The following is a 9,586-nucleotide window of genomic DNA, read 5'->3' on the forward strand; positions in this document are numbered from 1 at the left end:
AAATCACAGTGGTTTAAAGGTATCTTTTGTTTTAATTTGGTTGTATAAACAACCATCTATTCATTTTTCAGTTACAACAAAATTGATTCTCAATTTTCCTTGTTTCATCATGCCCCAACCAATAAAAGAGTGGCCTCTGAACCTAACTGAAACAGTGAATTGTACATTCTGGTTGTAATTTAGGCAATATTTGCTAATAAAAGAATCTGGCCATAATTAGTCATAAGGATGTAAAACGAAGTGATGAGGGGAATAACTTGCTACCATAAATATATACTTTATTATTGGAATCACATTTCTTTTTATCCTGCCAGAGAAACTGATAATTTAATTATGATAATTATATCAATATAACTAATATTTTGGAGTGACATGGAAACAATTGGTGGCCTGATTTTCCAGACTTTCAAGATTTGGAGAGTCTTTGGTATATTGCCAATGTTTATTTCCATTACTACCTGTAGGGAAAGAAGGCTTTTCATTATATTTCTTTCTCTGTGCAATATAAACATGCATGGGTTGCCTCTTTCAACTCCACAACTGAAATTTTAATTCCACACTTAGTTTTTGCTTATTATCTGGAAATGAAGTCAGTCTCTTGATAGAGGAAGAGGATCTATCCTGGATACCATAATAAGTTCTCTACCATTATGGGTGCCTAGATTTTACAGAGCAAAGCCCAATCTGAGTCTGACATATGAGCTTGAACTTTTCTCAGAATCTGGACTAACAATTGTAATTGTTTATTAAAGTCTTTGGCTATATGTGACTTCCACAACTGGAGGATTGTGAAGAAGGAAGTACAAGATCTAAGGCCTCTCACCATTCATTTTTGGTTATGCTATATTTTTTCATTTGAGAATCAAGAAAAGTACATTCATGTTTATTGATATTTTTACATATCTGGTCCAGGCATTTGATCTCTCAGGAAAATTAAGAACTCTTTTTTTTTTTTTTTAAACATCTTTATTGAAGTATAATTGCTTTACAATGGTGTGTTAGCTTCTGCTCTATAACAAAGTGAATCAGTTATACATATACATATGTTCCCATATCTAAGAACTCTTAAATGATGTTTTTATACCTGATACAAAATAATCCATTAGGAACAAGTTTTCAGCTTCTCATTGTCTACTACTCCATAGTATTAAATATTTTGTTTATTTCATCCCATATTATTCTATTTATACACATTAATTTATTGTAATGATACTGTAGACATAATTCTATACCTCAGATTTGTCAGTGATGTCATGTTTTAAGCATCTACCTATGGAATTTTTTGAGTACTGTACATGCTATGTTGTTACTCTGTCCTATTTATATGACTTGGTGAATAACAGTTGGCCATGACTTTCCAGGTCTTGAGACTAGCCAGACAGAATTCAGAGACCTGAAAATAACTCTTCCACTTGATTATTTTACTGATATTAGTGGGAAAGTAGCAATACAAACCTTTTTAAAGGACCAGTGTTTAACTAAGTTTACTGTAAAAATTAAAAATTAGAATAAAGTACATGAAATATTAATACCACATTGTACTACAATTTCAGTTCTACCTTTTAAATCATTGTTTTATTACTGAAAGGTATTCATGTTAGGTCTTTGGAAGTATGAGTTTTTAAATCTAATTTATTATTTATATAATGATCAATTATAGGAAAATAGTGAATGAAATGCAATTAATTGCTTAAATCATGCTATAGAAATTTACAGAGAATCACATGGAAGAGAAAACAGCATTTTCAAATGAAGGGCAAAATTATGAAAAGAAATGTTGTAACTTCTAATAAAATTTTCATTTATGTCTAAAGCATCAATTATCTAATTATCATTATCTTCAAGTTTCCCAAAAGCAAATGCAGTAAGGGAAACCATTTTTCAGTTCATTAAAGTTGGTTACCTGTGGGCAAATAGCCATATCTCAAACACTGTAGTGTTTTATGTGTCTGTAGTGTGGAGATCTGTCTTCTACAGACTGTCTATCAAAATGGTTTCCCTGCAAAATTGTCCAAAACTGTCATCACAATGAAATACTTTCCATATTAATTTGATTTTTTTTTAATTTCCAGGAGAAATATAATGATATATTTTAAGCATGAAAAAGTACATTTTTCATCGTAGTCAATTTATTTTTTTCTAGTTCAAAAAGCTATAAAATGTCGCCTGGTGTGATTCTGTCCTGCGAGGCTATTGTCTGGAACAGTAGTTTACCTCCATCTGCCTTCTCTCCCACCTAAGTGTGTGCCACCACCCCATGGAAGATTCCATGGAAAGGGACATGAGCCCCTTGAGGCGACCGAACTATCTTTTCAGTTGTGAACTAAAGGCTGACAAAGATTATCTCTTTAAGGTGGATAATGATGAAAATGAGCACCAGTTATCTTTAAGAACAGTGAGTTTAGGGACTGGTACAAAGGATGAACTGCACATTGTTGAAGTCGAGGCAATGAATTATGAAGGCAGTCCAATTAAAGTAACACTAGAAACTTTGAGAATGTCTGTATAGCCAATAGTTTCTCCTGGGGGCTTTGAAATAACAACAGCTGTGGTCTTACAGTTGAAGTGTGGTTCAGGGTCTGTGCCTATTAGTGGATAGCACTTAGTAGCTGTGGAGGTAGATGCAGAGTCAGAGGATGAAGAGAAGGAGAATGTGAAACTCCTAAGTTTATCTGAAAAGTGTCCTGTACTTAGAAATGGAAGCAAGTTTCCACAGAAAAAAGTAAAACTCACTGCTGATGAAGATGAAGACAATGATTTTGATGATAAAGAAGCTGAAGAAAAAGCTCTGGTAAAGAAATCTCTATGAGATACTACAACCAAAAATGCACAAAAATCAAACCAGAATGGAAAAGACTCAAAACCATCAACACCAAGATCAAAATGTCAAGAATTCTTAAAAAAATAGTGTGGGGGGGAACTCCTAAAATACCAAAAGAACTTAGTTCTGCAGAAGACATTGAAGCAAAAATGCAAACAAGTATATTAAGTGCATTGAACGATCCTGGGCACTACTGGTAAATCAAGCCCAGAGAGGAAGAGAAGAGATAAATATAGCCCATACTGACTATCATCAACAATTCAGACTGAAGTCTTCTACTTTAATCTCAATCCCCTTTCCTGATTTGCCACTCACCCACACCCCTTCCAGTCTGGAAGCAATCTCACTCTTGATCTCCTAAAGCACATTATTTTGACTGCTATGATTCAGTGAACCTTATACTTTGCTTTCTATTACTTGTGCATTTGCCTCACCTCTTTGACCATGTCTTAATCACCCATGCATCTCCCTAGCTACTTAATAAATATTTGAATACAATATAATAAAAATAAAAACTATAAAATGTTAAGAATATAATGATAAATCACGGTAACTGAGAATTAGGGGCCATTCCCTTACTGAACTGCTTTTTTGGATAATTCAACAGAGTTTTTACTACTTTGCAGTGTAACAATCTGAGAGCTTTTTGAAATACTATATAGTTTAAATGACAGAGTCCCTTTCTCTCATTTACATAAGTAGTACAGGCTTGTTAACTGAGTTCAACATTTTCCTTGAAACAATCCTTACAAAGCAACAGAGGTATTAGTAGATTTTATATAAAGATTTAAATTCCAGTTTTTTTTAGTGTTTTTTTTCACAGATGTAAAATAAAATCAAATAAACCATTTGTGTAGTTAATTAAAGCTTTCTTTTAATATATCAAAGAAAGCAGTATTTGGGGGGATCAAAGGAAATTTTATAAAAATTTTCAAAGGCTAGCTTGCTTAAAGCTGCTTTCTTCTCATAAATCGCCCATGCCTTCAAAAAGGTATATCATATGGAGGTTTCTGAAGGAGTAAGCAGAAGTTCACATACCATACATTTACTTGGATATCAAGCAATCTAGAAGTTCAGGACCCAAATCGAAGTTTAAATAATGTAACTATAATGCTCTTAATTGCATATTTCTTTTACTTTTTGGTCTTGTTTTTCTTTACCTCTGTTTATCCTCCCTTGATCAAGTTACCTATCTATCATGTATCTATCTATCTACCTATCTATCTATCTATCCTTTAATTTTGCTTATACTTCTTGTAACTTCAAATCTGTATGTAATGAGGCAAAAACAAAAAAACTCACAAAAAATCTTTTAGGCTTAAGTATTTAATAAGAATTTATATGGACTTTTCAAAATCTAGTCCATTAATGTGTTTTTACAATATAACAACACAATACCACAATTCATTGAGATTCATCAAAATTAAAAACATATGTTTTGCCTCATTATACTCTTCTGAATACATTGTACTCGAGATGTTAAGACCAACTTTTGCTTTTGTTAGGAATGATGATCTCATGCAAATGAGCACTTGATTTGTAAATATCACATAAAAATAGATGTAGCAAAATTTCCAATTGCAAACAATTTTATAAGGGAATGATGATTATAGTTTAGTTTTTCAATTAAAGAATACTTTAATATAAATGATGCTATCTTTCTAACATTTAAATTAAGAAATTAACATAAACTAATATACTAATTGATATCAAATCAGTCATTCAGACTTTTTAGGTAATCTGTACGATTTGTTTTACTTGAACTACTATTAATAAATAAGTGTTCCACTTCAGACCTAGAGACACATACAGACTGAAAGTGAGGGGATGGAAAAAGATATTCCATGCAAATGGAAATCAAAAGAAAGCTGGAGTAGCAATTCTCATATCAGACAAAATAGACTTTAAAATAAAGACTATTACAAGAGACAAAGAAGGACACTATATAATGATCAAGGGATCGATCCAAGAGGAAGGTATAACAATTGTAAATATTTATGCACCCAACATAGGAGCACCTCAATACATAAGGCAAATACCAACAGCCATAAAAGGGGAAATCGACAGTAACACAATCATAGTAGGGGACTATAACACCCCACTTTCACCAATGGACAGATCATCCAAAATGAACATAAATAAGGAAACACAAGCTTTAAATGATACATTAAACAAGATGGACTTAATTGATATTTATAGGACATTCCACCCAAAAACAACAGAATACACATTTTTCTCAAGTGCTCATGGAACATTCTCCAGGATAGATCATATCTTGGGTCACAAATCAAGCCTTGGTAAATTTAAAAAAATTGAAATCATATCAAGTATCTTTTCCGACCACAATGCTATGAGACTAGATATCAATTACAGGAAAAGATCTGTAAAAAATACAAACACATGGAGGCTACACAATACACTACTTAATAATGAAGAGATCACTGAAGAAATCAAAGGGGAAATCAAAAAATACCTAGAAACAAATGACAAGGAAAATGCAATGACCCAAAACCTATGGGATGCAGCAAAAGCAGTTCTAAGAGGGAAGTTTATAGCAATACAAGCCTACATCAAGAAACAGGAAACATCTCGAATAAACAACCTAACCTTGCACCTAAAGCAATTAGAGAAAGAAGAACAAAAAAACCCCAAAGCTAGCAGAAAGAAAGAAATCATAAAGATCAGATCAGAAATAAATGAAAAAGAAATGAAGGAAACAATAGCAAAAATCAATGAAACTAAAAGCTGGTTCTTTGAGAAGATAAACAAAATTGATAAACCATTAGCCAGACTCATCAAGAGAAAAAGGGAGAAGACTCAAATCAATAGAATTAGAAATGAAAAAGGAGAAGTAACCACTGACACTGCAGAAATACAAACGATCATGAGAGATTACTACAAGCAACTCTATGCCAATAAAATGGACAACCTGGAAGAAATGGACAGATTCTTAGAAATGCACAACCTGCCGAGACTGAACCAGGAAGAAATAGAAAATATGAACAGACCAATCACAAGCACTGAAATTGAAACTGTGATTAAAAATCTTCCAACACACAAAAGCCCAGGATCAGATGGCTTCACAGGCGAATTCTATCAAACATTTAGAGAAGAGCTAACACCTATCCTTCTCAAACTCTTCCAAAATATTGCAGAGGGAGGAACACTCCCCAACTCATTCTACGAGGCCACCATCATCCTGATACCAAAACCAGACAAAGATGTCATAAAAAAAGAAAACTACAGGCCAATATCACTGATGAACATAGATGCAAAAATCCTCAACAAAATACTAGCAAACAGAATCCAACAGCACATTAAAAGGATCATACACCATGATCAAGTGGGGTTTATTCCAGGAATGCAAGGATTCTTCAATATACGCAAACCAATCAACGTGATACATCATATTAACAAATTGAAGGAGAAAAACCATATGATCATCAACCATTTCCACTAAGATCAGGAACAAGACAAGGTTGCCCACTCTCACCGCTATTATTCAACATAGTTTTGGAAGTGTTAGCCACAGCAATCAGAGAAGAAAAAAAATAAAAGGAATCCAAATCGGAAAAGAAGAAGTAAAGCTGTCACTGTTTGCAGATGACATGATACTGTACATAGAGAATCCTAAAGATGCTACCAGAAAACTACTAGAGCTAATCAATGAATTTGGTAAAGTAGCAGGATACAAAATTAATGCACAGAAATCTCTTGCATTCCTATACACTAATGATAAAAAATCTGAAAGTGAAATTAAGAAAACACTCCCGTTTACCATTGCAACAAAAAGAATAAAATATCTAGGAATAAACCTACCTAAGAAGACAAAAGACCTGTATGCAGAAAATTATAGGACACTGATGAAAGAAATTAAAGATGATACAAATAGATGGAGAGATATACCATGTTCTTGGATTGGAAGAATCAACATTGTGAAAATGACTCTACTACCCAAAGCAATCTACAGATTCAATGCAATCCCTATCAAACTACCACTGGCATTTTTCACAGAACTAGAACAAAAAATTTCACAATTTGTATGGAAACACAAAAGACCCCGAATAGCCAAAGCAATCTTGAGAATGAAAAATGGAGCTGGAGGAATCAGGCTCCCTGACTTCAAACTATATTACAAAGCTACAGTAATCAAGACAGTTTGGTACTGGCACAAAAACAGAAATATAGATCAATGGAACAGGATAGAAAGCCCAGAGATAAGCCCACGCACATATGGTCACCTTATCTTTGATAAAGGAGGCAAGCATATACAGTGGAGAAAAGACAGCCTCTTCAATAAGTGGTGCTGGGAAAATTGGACAGGTACATGTAAAAGTATGAAATTAGAACACTCCCTGACACCATACACAAAAATAAACTCAAAATGGATTAAAGACCTAAGTGTAAGGCCAGACACTATCAAACTCTTAGAGGAAAACATAGGCAGAACACTGTATGACATAAGTCACAGCAAGATCCTTTTTGACCCAGGTCCTAGAGAAATGGAAATAAAAACACAAATAAACAAATGGGACCTAATGAAACTTAAAAGCTTTTGCACAGCAAAGGAAACCATAAACAAGACCAAAAGACAACTCTCAGAATGGGAGAAAATATTTGCAAATGAAGCAACGGACAAAGGATTAATCTCCAAGATTTACAAGCAGCTCATGCAGCTCAATAACAAAAAAACAAACAACCCAATCCAAAAATGGGCAGAAGACCTAAATAGACATTTCTCCAAAGAAGAGATACAGATTGCCAACAGACACATGAAAGAATGCTCAACATCATTAATCATTAGAGAAATGCAAATCAAAACTACAATGAGGTATCATCTCACACCGGTCAGAATGGCCATCATCAAAAAATCTAGAAACAATAAATGCTGGAGAGGGTGTGGAGAAAAGGGTACCCTCTTGCACTGTTGGTGGGAATGTAAATTGATACAGCCACTATGGAGAACAGTATGGAGGTTCCTTAAAAAACTAAAAATAGAACTACCATATGACCCAGCAATCCCACTACTGGGCATATACCCTGAGAAAACCATAATTCAGAAAGAGTCATGTACCAAAATATTCATTGCAGCTCTGTTTACAATAGCCAGGACATGGAAGCAACCTAGGTGTCCATCATCGGATGAATGGATAAAGAAGATGTGGCACATATATACAATGGAATATTACTCAGCCATAAAAAGAAATGAAATGGAGGTATTTGTAATGAGGTGGATGGAGTTAAAGTCTGTCACACAGAGTGAAGTAAGTCAGAAAGAGAAAAAGAAATACAGTATGCTAACACATATATATGGAATCTAAGGGGGAAAAAAAAAAAAAAGGTCATGAAGAACCTAGTGGCAAGACGGGAATAAAGACACAGACCTACTAGAGAATGGACATGAGGATATGGGGAGGGGGAGGGGTGAGATGTGACAGGGTGAGAGAGTGTCATGGACATATATACACTACCAAATGTAAAATAGATAGCTAGTGGGAAGCAGCCAAATAGCACGGGGAGATCAGCTCTGTGCTTTGTGACCACCTAGAGGGGTGGGATAGGGAGGGTGGGAGGGAGGGAGATGCAAGAGGGAAGAGATATGGGAACATATGTATATGTATAACTGATTCACTTTGTTATAAAGCAGAAACTAACACACCATTGTAAAGCAATTATACTTCAATAAAGATGTTTAAAAAAAAAAAGAAAAAAAAGAGAAATAAATAAGTGAATAAGAATAAAATCTTAAAAACATGTTCTTTAAATGAGTTAATGTTAAAATGAAATGTTAAAAATTGCATATAGTTGACAAATTTGATTTAATTAGATAATAAAAATATCTGAATTATACCTTTTACACAATATAATCACAAAATACAATATGGAATTGGAAATTTTTTCCAAAAAACTTGCAAATACAATAAAATATATTACATATATTCCTTTTACTTGAACAGGGCCATTAAGAAGCAGTGATGACATGATTAGAATTTTTTCAATATCTAACGTGTGCCACCATATTAATCTCTTGTGATAATTTCTGTAATGTCGGCTTTCTTTTTCCTTTTTTCTCTTTTTTCTTTCTTTTCTCTTTTAAAATTTATTTATTTATTTTTTTAATTTTTGGCTGCGTTAGGTATTTGTTGCTGCGCATGGGCTTTTTTCTGGTTGTGGCGAGCGGGGGCTACTCTTTGTTGCGGTGCGCGGGCTTATTGCGGTGGCTTCTCTTGTTGCGGAGCACGGGCTCTAGGCACACAGGCTTCAGTAGGTGTGGCACGTGGGCTCAGCAGTTGTGGCACGTGGGCTCTAGAGCACAGGCTCAGTAGTTGTGGCACACGGGCTTAGCTGCTCCATGGCATGTGGGATCTTCCCAGACCAGGGCTTGAACCCATGTCCCCTGAATTGGCAGGTGGATTCTTAACCACTGTGCCACCAGGGAAGCCCTCTTTTTTTCTTCCCTCCTTCCCTTCTCTCTCCCTCCCTCCCTTCTTTTGTCCTTTCCTTTCTTCCTTCTCCCCTCTCCTTTTCCTCCTCCTTTTTTCTTTCTTCTTCTTCCTTCTTCTTTCTTTTTTTCTTTTCTTCCTCTCTCTTCCCTCATTCTCATTTTTTTTGAAATTATTATATGTCAAGAACTCTTCTATCTATTGTTGCTAAAAGCTGTGCACAAAGACTAATCTTAAACTTATATTAACATTAATGCAGTATTATTTCAGAAACTGAGCAGTGTTGTGGTGAACATAAAATAAATCAATATCATAAACAGTT

At 34.4% G+C, this 9,586-nt stretch overlaps 1 pseudogene; it reads left to right on the forward strand.

The window, feature by feature from the left end:
* The first annotated feature begins 2,257 nt into the window (after window positions 1-2,257).
* LOC133077049 (nucleophosmin-like) lies at window positions 2,258-3,021 on the forward strand (annotated as a pseudogene).
* The last annotated feature ends 6,565 nt before the right edge of the window (window positions 3,022-9,586 follow it).

Source organism: Eubalaena glacialis, chromosome 17 (assembly GCF_028564815.1).
Source record: "Eubalaena glacialis isolate mEubGla1 chromosome 17, mEubGla1.1.hap2.+ XY, whole genome shotgun sequence".
NCBI classification, from domain to species: Eukaryota; Metazoa; Chordata; class Mammalia; order Artiodactyla; family Balaenidae; genus Eubalaena; species Eubalaena glacialis.